General features: G+C 34.6%; 1 protein-coding gene across 2 annotated transcripts in view; it reads left to right on the top strand.

Moving 5' to 3' along the window:
- Nucleotides 1-13,071, top strand: part of PLCB1 (phospholipase C beta 1) — a 660,162-nt gene that overhangs the window by 323,848 nt on the left and 323,243 nt on the right. The gene's annotated exons all lie outside the window — the stretch shown is intronic.

Raw genomic sequence — 13,071 nt, forward strand, 5'->3', positions numbered from 1 at the left:
TAAAAAAACTGTTTAGTCTTTCTGGATCTTGCCTTTAAGAATTTTTTAGACCACAGCATTGCTCAGCCTACTGTTAATTATTCTCCATTACTGAGACCAAAATAAAAGCCTTTTTAAATTTTTTTCTACCCAATATTTCAGGGATGACCATTTCCAGTCTGGCTAGTGGGAACAGGTACTATTCCAGCCTCCAGCCTTCAGTGGAGGTTGGGCATCATTGTCTCTTATTCTCATAGGTTGTTCTTTCCCCATCCTCGGGTAGTTTTCTTACATGAATGATGTGATTAGTACCCAGGTGAATACTCAGTAGAGGCCCTGTACAAATCTGCAGAGTTCTGTCTCTGGAGACTCAGGGAATCCCTGGGATTTGCCTGGGTTTCTTCTCTCTGCCCCATGGACTGCCAACTCTCGCTAAAAGATAAGTTGGATTATAGATAGGACTCATCTTACTATCCTTCATTATTTGATGTTCTGTGTCTTGAAAACAGTTGCTTCATATACTTTGGCTGTTATTGTTTCAAGTATGAGGGCAGTTCCTAGCCCTATTACTCCATTTTGATTAGGTATAGAAATAACTAATTTGATTTAGCAATCAGTGTATATTCTTGGTTCAAGGCATTCTGTGTTAAAGAAGTTGTCTCCAAATTGTGTTATATATCTTGGACACATAATTTACTAGCAAACATGCTCATTTTTAATGAATGGTTGCTTTCCCAACCATTTTTCCAACCAGTCTCATTGTTAAAAAAAAAAAAAAAAGTTCCCCACTTCCTATTGACTTATCCTGAGTTCCATTATTTAGACTTCTGAAAATAGCCTTTCTGGCATGTAAGGAACTTACTTGATTGTATATATGAGTCACTCACTCTTATGTAGATTGAGTAGTTTACTGCATCTTCCAGATGGAATTCCGGTCTTTAGTAAGTTCACGTCAAAGAAAGTTTTGTGGAAATGTTTGACATAATAAAATATCTTTTCTTTCCTTTTTAAAAATACCATTGCATAATGCAAAATAAGTTCAGAAGGAAATGTTTGTTTTTGTTGAATCATATTTCCTCCTGTACCTATGTTGGGGAGTAAATTAGTAGCTTGCAAGTTTCACTGTGATAAGATGGGAAAAAATAATACATTTCCTCTGTGCCCAAATAATGATGTATACATAAGTCAGGAACTGAGTATTTTTGCCTTGAATATGATAGGATTAAATCTAAGCACAAATATTTCCAGAGGGATATTTTTCATGTATTGATTTAGTCTTGAATTTGGAAATTTGTTTTCATGCCTCAGTTTCTATAATGCAAAGGGTACTTTGTATATGTTGATTTTTTTCTATATATTTCTTGAATTATTGTTATTTTTATTTTTAAAATAAAAATATTATTATTATATTTTTATTGATTTTTAGAGAGAGAGGAAGAAAGAGGGATAGAGAGATAGAAACATTGATTTGAAATAAAGTGTTCGATTGGCTGCCTCCTGCATTACCCCCACTGGGCATCTAGCCCACAACTGATTGACGCTCAACCTCAGAACCACAACAGCCGGGCTTGAATTATTTGTTAATCACATAAGTGCGTGAGTAATAATAGCAATATTATTGTAAAGAAGTCAAACAATTCAGATAAAATGAAATCCTCCTGGTATCACCTTCTTATATCTAATCTTTTTCTGTACAAGGAGGGAATCATTGAAATGAGTTTGATGTGAGTACCTCCCACTGAAGGCCCTGTGATCCCTTGTGTCCCCTACACCTGCCATCTTTGAGGTTTGAATGCTGGTGGGCAGATCTCTCCTTTTGTAAAATTTACCTTTGCACTATGATTTTCTGTTTCAATCTTTTCTATGAGTTACCATCTTTCTTTGATTTCTCAGTTTCTGGTCATCCAGGGTCCCACTTACTCTATCATTTGGATGAGAAATTGGTACAAAATTAACACTGATTTTTAAAAACACCTTTTTCCAAAAACAGTTTCTGAATTAAGAACAAAAATAAGTCTATCATTTGTTAAGTGTTGTTGTTGTTGTTGTTTTGTGGTGTGTGTGTGTGTGTGTGTGTGTTTTGTTTTTTGTCTAGGCTATGCAATGAATTAACTTTCTTCTAATTCCAAGACTGTGATTATACATCATTAGATTTTAACTGGTGGTTTGATTTTATGGCAGGTTCCAAAGGTAGTACTATTTAGGGTAAACAAAGGGCTCTAGTTTTCTCTGGGTCTCTGGAAAAGTTATTAAATTTCCATATAAATTTCAGAACCTAACAAATGGTAAAATTGTGATATTTCATTCCTCATAAAGTTTTCAGAGTGCAATATGCCTTAGCACGATTCAAAGGTGAGCCTTAGGTAGTCCTTCCCTTGCATCTAAGAGTCTGAATTTTCATCTTAGAAGATTCTGAAAAGGAATTAATAAGTAATGTCCTGAGTATTTGATAAACCACAAGAGTATAGGAAAACACTTTGGAATATTATTTTCCTTCTGCTTTTAAAAGTTTATATTTCTTTTTCTCTAAAGTTTTTGTAGATGTTCAGAGGTATTTTAGGTTGAATCATTGTGTATTTAGGAATTCTAAGACAAAAATTACCAGGAAATTAACTCAAATTGCATAAGAATGTGTTCTAGACAGGCTAGGTTTTATGGTGTTGTAGTGGGGAAAATACAATGATCCATCACAATATTTTAAAATTAATAATGTTCTTTAAATACTTGAACATTTTCTTTCATTTCAAAAGCTAGCTTGCTTTTAAATCAGAAAACAAAAGCCAGCTGCCAGAGTTAATGAAGTACTTTAGGAGCTAAAAGAGGAGAGAAAATAGGCTTTTCTCAAGTCTGTAATTCTGGGTGTTCTTTAAATGTGTCAAAATGTTCCCCTTGTCAGTTTTTTAAAAATAAAATTTTACTTCTTTCCATATTGCTCAAAAAGTTCTATAATTTTTTTCTCCTCCCAAAGCAGTTAAGTCACTTACCCCTCCCTCCCTACCTTCCTTCTGCCTTTCCTCCCTCCCTCCTTGACTCTCTTCCTTCCTTTTTCTCTACCACCTCTGGTTTACATACTAGCTCTAACACTGGATGTTTGGGGCATCTTGGATGGTAACTGAACTTACTTTCAGTCTTACAGATGATGCTTATCCATTTCACAGAGCTGTTATAATCATGATTGAGCCACAATAAGTAAGAAGGCCAAAGGTCATGCCTAGTACCTTAATATCCAATAAATATTTTTTCTTTTTTTATTCTCTCTCTTTTTTTTTGTTTTACTCTGAGGTTTTTTTTTTTCCCCCTATTCTGAGATTTAGTTCAATACCTCTTTTAAAAATCTTGAAGAGATGAAAGAAGAATCCATGAGCAGAAGGAGACTAACACCATAAACAATAACATTAATAAGCTGATAGTGTAAACATTGATTGAGCACTTCTTACGACTAGTAGTCATTTTAAGCCATTCACTGGCATAAATTTATTTTTATTACAATCCTATGAAATAAGTGCTATCATTATGTATATTTTACACTTAAGGAAGCACATTCTTAGATTAAGCCAATATTGCCCAGCCAGTATGTAATGGGATCAAAGCATACACCTTAACCCTTTGGCTTTAGACCCTGCACTCTTAGTTCAGCTGGTGTTTGGAGCAGGACTGACATACATAAAATGTAACTCTGGCTTAATTGATCTTGCTTGGCCTATTTTTTTAAAATCAATCATGGCATTAATCTGCATTAGTTTAATAGCAAATCTCTTTCCTACTTCAGGGTCTTTGTATATGCTATTCCATTCTCAGCAGTTTTTTTTCAGATTATCCCAGTTTAGCAAAATGTCATTTCCCCCAAAAGGCTTCTGTGATCATTCTATTCAAAGTAATAAAGTCCCTTACCACACAGCATTCTTATGTTTTCATGGTTTCCTTAACACAATAGGATATTATTATCTATATTTACTAGGTTTTCTTCCTTGCTTTCTGTCTTCCCATAAAGGATATAAATTGTAACAGAGCATGGGGCATTGCCTTTTTATTTGCTCCTTTATCATCAGTGCCTGGTATTATTCCTGGCACATAATAAACATTCCATGTGCATGACTGAATGAGAGGCTTGTATTTCATACTGTGGTGAAGGTAGGTTCCAGATTTATAGCATATAAAGAGAACTTACTCTCCAAAAGTGTGGGGCAATGTATATGTCGCTCAATTTTGCAATGGTTACTAACTAGAGCTTTTCTCAGTTTTCTCTTTCTTGTGGGCCTCTTAAGGAAATGGTGATGGACAAGGTCAACAGACCATGCCTTAAAATCTACTGATGAAGGTAGATTTTCTTCACAGGGTATCTTTTGGTACAGAGTTGGCTAAGGGCTTTCTTAAATGCTATCTACCATTGGTGTAACTTATAAATCAGTCAGGGAAAGACTGTGGCAGGTGGACCCTATTCAACGCATGAATCAAGCTGACCTGTGTCCCACAAAAGATAGTCTTGTGTTTAGTGGTATATCTAGTATCAAACCTTCATATTACTATTGATCCATTAATAATTAGTCTTCATGCTTATTTTTATAATAATGCTGAAGATAACATCTACATTTTATAGGTGGAAGAACTGAGTCAAATAAGTAAGTGATTACATAAATAAATACTAGTCTAGACTGGGACTCTATGTACTAGGTCTGAACTACTTTGAAGATATTAGAAGCTTACTTGACATAAAATTTTAAAGGACTATTATGATTACAGTGAATATTATATGTATTTGTATTTGAGGAATCAATCATATATTAGATATGCTAATGAATTTAATTGCTTAGAAATGAATTTTAAAAATCTACAAAATTTTTATTTAGGCTCATGTATTTTATGTAGAAAAACATTGAAATTTGGAAGTAAACAGCAAATCTGCATCTTATTTTGTGTATAACTGCTGCCATATATTCTACTAGCAAGTGTTTGGAGTTTTTTAAAATTTATTAAATGCATTGTTGAATATTTGAAATACCCATCTAATATTTGTTACTGAACTTTAAAAGGATGTATGAGAATTTAGCTAAATATCATCTGTCTAAAGTAATTTTGAAAAGTAAATTAGAAGATAATATTTTGAACACAGTTTTACATATTTAATAATTGCTAACAATTCTGCCAGCAATTATTAAATATGTTTTGAGGAGAAAATTATCCAAATTACCCATCCTGTCATTGGCATTTTCTGAAAACCAAGATGATTTTTTTTTTTTTAGTTTTTGAAGGCTGCTCACAACTATTACAAGACAATTAATTATTTGACCATAACATATATTGTTTGTGACTTCTGGATTATAGTTTTAGATTATTTCATGTGGATCAAAACATTACTTTGACTTACTGATTATTACAATAATTATCTGTGTGAATGATAAAAAAACAAGATTAATAATATTTTTTATAAATGTACAGGCTATGTTTGAATAAATAAAATATGGAAAATATCTGAACTCGTGAATTTTAAAAATCAGTTAATAAATAGTAAACAGGCAAAAAGCTCATTGACTAAAGAAAGTTAGCCTTATTAGGCAGTGTTGTATGTTTTTTTATCACTGCATTTATTTTTAGTCTAGTGCATAATATTTTTCACAAGTGCTTCATATCCACATTTGTCTTTTATGTGACAATGACTTTCTGATTTTTGAAAAAATTTCTTGGCCACTATTTATCTTTTAGAGGGATAATAAAGCCAATAACAAAAATCTATTCCTATTTTAGCTTCTTTAATATGGTATTAATAGCCATATATTTTTCTGAAAATTAATTTTTTCACATCTTTCAATTAACAAGACAGATGGACATGTTTACAGTTTGAAATCTTTTATTATATTATTTGCAGAGTTATTAATATACACCTATCCTTGTTTGGAAGACATGAAATGCTTATTTATTTTCTGTTACATTGATTTACATTTAACTAGGTAAAGTCTTTTCATACCTACGTGCATTTATCCATTGAACATTTTCAACTTCTAGTTATTCTTTGAACAACTGCATTCTCATAGATGGAGAAAATTTCCAAAGTTTTACTGATTGGTTAATAGTAGCTCCATTGCTGATTCTAAGTCGTTTTCCATGTGCTAGTCTCCAACACATGGAGAAAATATTTTGTGATCTTTTCAGTGTTCTTACATTATTTGCTGGTAGAATTTATCTATATAAAAGCCTAAGTGACCATCGCAACTGAATGGATGACCGAACAGGCTGCGTGGGGTGAACAGGCCGGCAGGGGGGTTAGTGAGGGCCAACCAAACGACCGAGCAGCAGACTGTGTGAGGTGACCAGGCTGGTAGGGGGGGCAGTTGAGGGCAACCAGGCTGGCAGGCAGAGGCAGTTAGGGGTGATCAGCCTGGCAGGGGGGGCAGTTAGGGGTAAACAGGCAGGCAGGTGAGCGGTTAGGAGCCAGCAGTCCAGGATTGTGAGAGAGATGAGCGACTGCCAGTTTAGGCCTGATCACTGGCAGTTGGACATCCCCCGAGGGGTCCCAGATTGGAAAGGGTTCAGGCTGGGCTGAGGGGACCATCCCCCCCCTCCATGCACAAATTTCATGCAGCGGGCCTCTAGTAGTTGTATAAAACCCCAATCCCAGACAATATTTTTACCATCTGGCTGATAATTCCAATATCAAATAAATTTGCAAGCTTAGTTTAATTTTATTCTAATTCCTGTATTTCAAGTTTTCCCATTTCCATTCCCCAGGCAGAAAATCCATAAGCCACTGGCAGATTTAGTCTTCCGTTCTATTCTATTCTGTTCTGGCTAATCACATTTCTTCAACAATCCTGGGCTCTGCTGAACAGGGGAGCGAGTGTGTGAGTCTTCCACTGACCAGCTATGTGCTATGGATCTTAGCACCTTAGTTTACCAGGGCAATGGCAAAATGAGACCCACCTTAGAGTTTAATATGAAGGTCAACTTAGTTTATAGAGGGGAAAGCACTGGGTAGTGAACTATAGAAGGCACCGGTAGTAATAGAATACTAGGAAGTAATCTTTCTAACCGCCAATCTGACTAGGCGTTTCCTCCAGCACAGCGCCAACAGTGCAATGTGTCCAAGATTGTTAAAATGATATTCAGCTCTCTAACTAAAACTGGTGGCTGCTTGGACTGGCTATTTTCTCTCTATTTCTTAGAGACACTGCACATGGTTTTTTCCTTCCCTGGGATTCCTGGCAGGATGCCTCTGCCCTCCTCCTACACAGAATTCAACATCACCTCCTCCTTGACATTGCCTCTTCCTCAACTCTTTCCCCTTCTCTCTTACCTGAAGAGTTAGCAGACACCTTCCGATCTGTTACATAAGTGTACATGAGCATACAGAGTAAATCTTGGAAAAATATCAGCACTTGATTTTTCTTTACTATTGAACCCTATGCACAGTCACATGGACAATTTATTGCATGAATATATAGAAAAAAGAAAATTACTTTATTTCTAATCTCACAAACTTTTAATCAACTCCTATCCATTTATTTTCTCCATTCTCTGCAAAATCACAATGATTTCGATATCACATATTTACAAATAGTGTATATATAAAAAAGGATATTTTAAAGTATGACAATATACATAGTATGAAGCCATTAAATTAATATATATATTAATTTAATGTGCAGTGTCTCTACGAAATAGAGAGAAAATAGCCAGTCCAAGCAGCCACCAGTATTTTTGTACATTCACTTAAATAATTTCTGGAAGCATACATTAGTGTAAAACAACTAAAATTTAGGAATTGAGGGTTAGGACCTGAGTTGATAGGATCAGGGGTTACTTTGGCTTTACTTTTTGAATTTTAAAGCATGGGAGTACATTTCTCATTTAAATATTAAGTAACTGAAACATTTCATATAAACTTTTTAAATTCTATGAAAGTTGAATAGAAAAGTTTTATTTACTCAGCTAATTTGTAAATTACCTCACTAATAAGCTTGCAGGGGAGAAAATAATGTGACCAGCTGTGTCACTGTTTCCAAGCCCCGTCTTTCTATTTTTCTTACATTATCCAGTATGCTGCTGTTTTCATCTCTAGGCTTGGAGCAGGGATAGACAGAGTTGAGGGGCATCAGGATTAATTGGGTTTTGCCAAAAAACTTAATACAATATGTATCTTTCTCGATTAAGCTTCACTGTACAGTGGTATCCCTCCTATCCGCTAGGGATATGTTTGCAAAACACCCGGGGGATGCCTGAAAATGCAGATGGTACCAAACCCTCCGTAAACTGTATTTCTTCCTGTACATACATACCTGTGATAAACGTTAATTTATAAACTAGGCACATTAAGAGATTAACAGCAGTAACTTATAAGAAAATAGAATAAGTATAACAACATACTATCATAAAAGTTACATGTGAATGTGGTCTCCTTCTCCTTCCTTCCCTCCCTCCTGGCTGGTCTGATTACCAATTTGGCTACTAAGTGACTAAAAGGCAGGTAGCACATAAAGTGTGGAGATGCTGGACAAAGTAATGATTCATGCCACAAGCAGGACAGAGCAGTTGTGCTCTGTATCTTCTCTCTGAGGCCCATATGATGGAGCAGCCACCATTTGTTGTGTTGCCAGTTGCTGTGGCAGAAGAAAAGGGCAAGTGACCGATCACACCCTGATTCTTCAAGCGTCCTCCTAGAAGTGACACAGGCCACTTTTGCTGACATTTCCTTATTAAAGCAAGCCACACCTAACTTATATGTGGGTAGACACGTGAAAAGCTCCCAGGTGTCTGGAAATACCAAAAATAATGGCAAATCGCACTGAAAATTGCTTTCTTATAAATAAAAGTAAAAAGTGGGATTCCTTATAAGTTTTAATTTAGTTGTAACCTAGGCCACAAGATGTTTTGCGGTTATACTTGAAATTCACATAATTAAAAAACAATGAGTATGCCTCAGCCCCCTTCCCTTTCTCCTCTTTTCCTGCCCCTGTTTTCTTCCTCTCCTGTTTCTCAGTGTTTTTCTCTGATCTCACCTTAAAAAACACAGTTTAACCACCAGGAAGACAAAACAAAGCAAAATAAAAACACCTGGGTGCCCTCTAAAATATTTATTCTCCAAAAAGCATTGAAAGTAGGGTACCACTGAATTGTCTGGTATTGCCAAGGTGGCATTGAGAAGTGACTCTTTTGTGTCTTTTCTCTCAAAAAAGGAGGACATTGGGTAATTCTTACTGTGATAAAGGAAGAAGCTATTCTCAAGGCGTACCAATGACAATTCTTCTTGCCCCAGGCTTCTGGCAATGGTTCCTAGTCCATTGCACTTTCTTCAGTCTGTTGTCTCCTCTTTGAGCAGAGAGCACGCTTGAGACTCAGCAGCTTGCTCTATGTCAACCGCCTGTGACTAGTAGGGAAACAGGCTTGGATGGAGAGAATGAAAATGGGTTTAGTTACCCCTCCGGAGACATTTTGAATTAATGCAATCAGTGAATAAAGCAGCAATCAAATGTTTATGTTCTTCTCCAATTAGTGGAGGGAATGAGTAGAAATAATAAAAGAAATGGCACCTGCTAGTCTATTTGGTGTTTGTTTCTAATACAAACATAAAAACTTCTGAAATCTTTGCATTGACAAATTTCTCATTCCTGTGATATCAAGTGAAATGTTTCATAAAATATATCCTGTTTTTCTAGATGTGATGGGGACAAGTTTCTGAAATTGTCAAATTGCTCAATGAGATGAACTCTCCTCCAAGAGCCCACTGGAAATTTTAGTATCTATGAGAGCGAGGAGGGAAAATACAGTTGTCTCAGTTGAAAGGAATCCCTTTGGAGATGATAATTATGTGACATCTGTTTGGAGAAAACTAGTTGGTCTTTAAGGGAGTGAATGGGGTAATGATTTAATTAAAGATGGCTTGGATTACATGGAAATTACTTGCCATTATTATTGGAGGAATCTGTCAAATGGACAACTGGGAAAGTGCTGTTTTCCATTTTTTCTTGAGGGAATAACTTGGCACAGCTAGAGAATTTAACTTGCTGTTTTGAATGTCAAGCTTAACTTATATTTGGACAGAAATATTTGCACTGGGTCTGTGTGTTTCCCTGGTTTCTCTTTCCTTGTTCCTTTCTTACTCCTCAGCTACTGGCCATTCATAACTTAGTTAATATAACACTGGAGCCAATAAGTCATTATCTGATTTTTGGTTGCCTTCTTGGTTTGCAAGAATTTTAGAAAAAAATCATTTACCTTAAAATTTTGATTTTTAAAAATTGCTTGTTAGTATCTGGTCAGTATTTCTAACCTAGTGGTTTTAGCTCTGTGGACTTGAACCTTATCTCAACTGAACTTCCTTACCTAATATACATTATTTTCTCTACACAAAATTGTGTTTGACACACTAGAAGATTTTCTTTAAGCAACCCCTTTTTTTCAATGTAAAATTATCTATGTCAACATTTTTACGGTATTCTCTATATTGAACATGAAGATTCCACATTTTCACATGCCAACAACTAACAAAGAACTTCTCCATGAACAAGTCGAAGCACACATGAGGAAAAATCTGAGCTTTAATGAAGCTACAATTATAGATGTTTTTAAAAGGCCAATTGGCCCATAGTAAGTGAATTTCCATGTGTTGGCTAGCTATTTATAAGGTGAATTGCCAACGAAGATAGAATTCAAATAATCCATCTAACTAACCACAACTAATCTAAAAATGCTTTCTTTAAGTCAAAAGAAATTATGAAAAGAGTAACCTTTTACCTCATTTTATCTGTTGTAACTTCAGATAACATCTGGTGTCCATTTTTTATTGGCCCTTGGTTTTTCATTTTTAATAGCATATTATTGTGAGAATTTTATCTCAACTAATTTTAATAGATTATTGTATAGGTATAATCATATAATAAAAACAATATCTTATTCAAAAACTTCTAATCTCACAAACTTCATGGTTTCAAAAATAAATTGTAAGGTGACAATGGTCACACTAGGTAAAAATTGATTGATATCAATAAATTGGCGGTTACTTCAAGATTGTTGGGATCTGAGAAAGTAACAGTAACTGAGAAAGTAACTGGGAAGTAAGAGTTGCCAAAGATCACAGTAAGTAATACATTACAAACCCTTTAGGATAATGAAAGTTTTAAGGAGTATGATTTCCCAGGTGCCACAATCAGCAGTAAGCAAGAATCAAAGTCCAGGTAGAAAGGAAATAACAGAGGTCAATATCCATCACGAGCCAATTATCCATCAACTTAAGATTCAAGCCAAGAAGCAGGACTCAGTGGATATACGAGAAATAGTAGATTTGAAATGCAGGGCAAACAAAGTTCGCTACAAATACGTTGTAAGCTGGAGCTGCTCATGAGGGTAGACATGTGGGTATTTATATATTGCCTACCAAGGAAGGGATTGGAGAGATTGATGCTAGGAGTTGGAAAGAGAATTTAATGCAGCCATTATAAAGAGGTTAAGAATGCAGTACTTGAAAATAAATGGTTTAATAATATACATCAATAAATACAATACAAAAGGAATGGAATAAGAAATATACCATTATCAAATATTCTTTCTTGAGTATTGGAAATTTATTTATCTCCCTTTTTATTTTTATTTGTAATTTTGAGATCTGCATATTCAAAGTAGACCCCTGTAACATCTAACACCCTTTATCCTATAGCTGCTATACTAGCCTCTGTATTATTTTATCACAATTCATTTCCAAAGGGAAGGATCACAGTTATGCCAGGCATATTTTGATAGCTGTGTATAATGTGGTGTAGATGTGTATGTGTGTGTGTGTGTATATATATATATATATATATATATATATATATATATATAATGTATTTATATATAAATATATATTAAAATTACATAAACATATAAGAAAATTTTCAAGTTTTTCAATTAGTTTAACTTAAAAATATTGCAGACAGGAGAATTAATCAGAAAATTATACAATTAACAAGAAAAAAATCTCTACATAATTTAAAGACTTGTATCCCAAATCTATTAGTGGGGCTAACATAGATTTATGGAGCCAACCTTACCAAATACTAGGATAATTTTGAATGTGTTATAAGTAAAACAATATGGGGATTTGAATTCAAATGGCAACCCAAAATACAACAAATATATTCAGATATAAAACTTTGGCTTACCCACAAATAAATAACACCTCAAGTTTATGCTTTCACTGCTTTAAATTTTAAACACAGATAAATTACCAAGTGGTCACACAGCAAGTGACAGACTGGAAGTGGTTCAAGTTTTGTTTCTTCATTTTGACCATCATTGTACAATCTTTTCTTATGTCTAGTCAACTGTTTAAATTCTGGCATAATGCCACAGAGGCTGGAGACCTGGCCTTTGACCAAAATGAGTGAATTCAAGCCAAACAGTTACGTGCTTTTTGTCCTGAAAACAAACGTGTGGTGTTGAGTCTGTTTATGTCAGCTATGTGCCAGGGGTCACCTGTAAGTAAGAGTTCTCCAAAAGAACTTACAGGTAGAATGCAATGGTTATTAAAACGTTAAATAATAAAAATATGCTCATTTAAAAATAGGTATATAAGCATACATATAAACACATATAAATATATATTTAAGTTAAATATATAGAAATAAATACAATTTTAAAATCATAAATGTATATATTTATATATTATATATTACAGTATATAAATATATGTATAAAATATATACATATATAAATTATATGTTTATGTAATTTTAATATATATTTATATATAAATACATTATATATATATATGTATATATATATATATATACACACGTACACATCTACACTAATAAAAGAGAAACATGCAAATTGAGCATACCTCTGCTATGCCACAAGCCATGCCCACCAGCCAATCAGTAGCAAGTATGCAAATTAACCCAAGCAGGAGGCTTAGGTTTCCCTGACAATGGAGGAAGCCAACAGGCAGTCGGACATCCCTCCAGGGGTCCCAGACTGCAGACGGTGCAGGCTGGGCTGAGGGACACCCCCCCCCCCATGCACGAATTTCATGCACTGGGCCTCTAGTATTTATATTTGTATTTTTGCGTGTGCAGCAGTAACCCAGAAAATAGTTGAGTAGTAAAACCAAAAAATATACATATT

This window comes from Plecotus auritus (assembly GCF_963455305.1).
Source record: "Plecotus auritus genome assembly, chromosome: 8".
Classification (NCBI taxonomy): Eukaryota; Metazoa; Chordata; class Mammalia; order Chiroptera; family Vespertilionidae; genus Plecotus; species Plecotus auritus.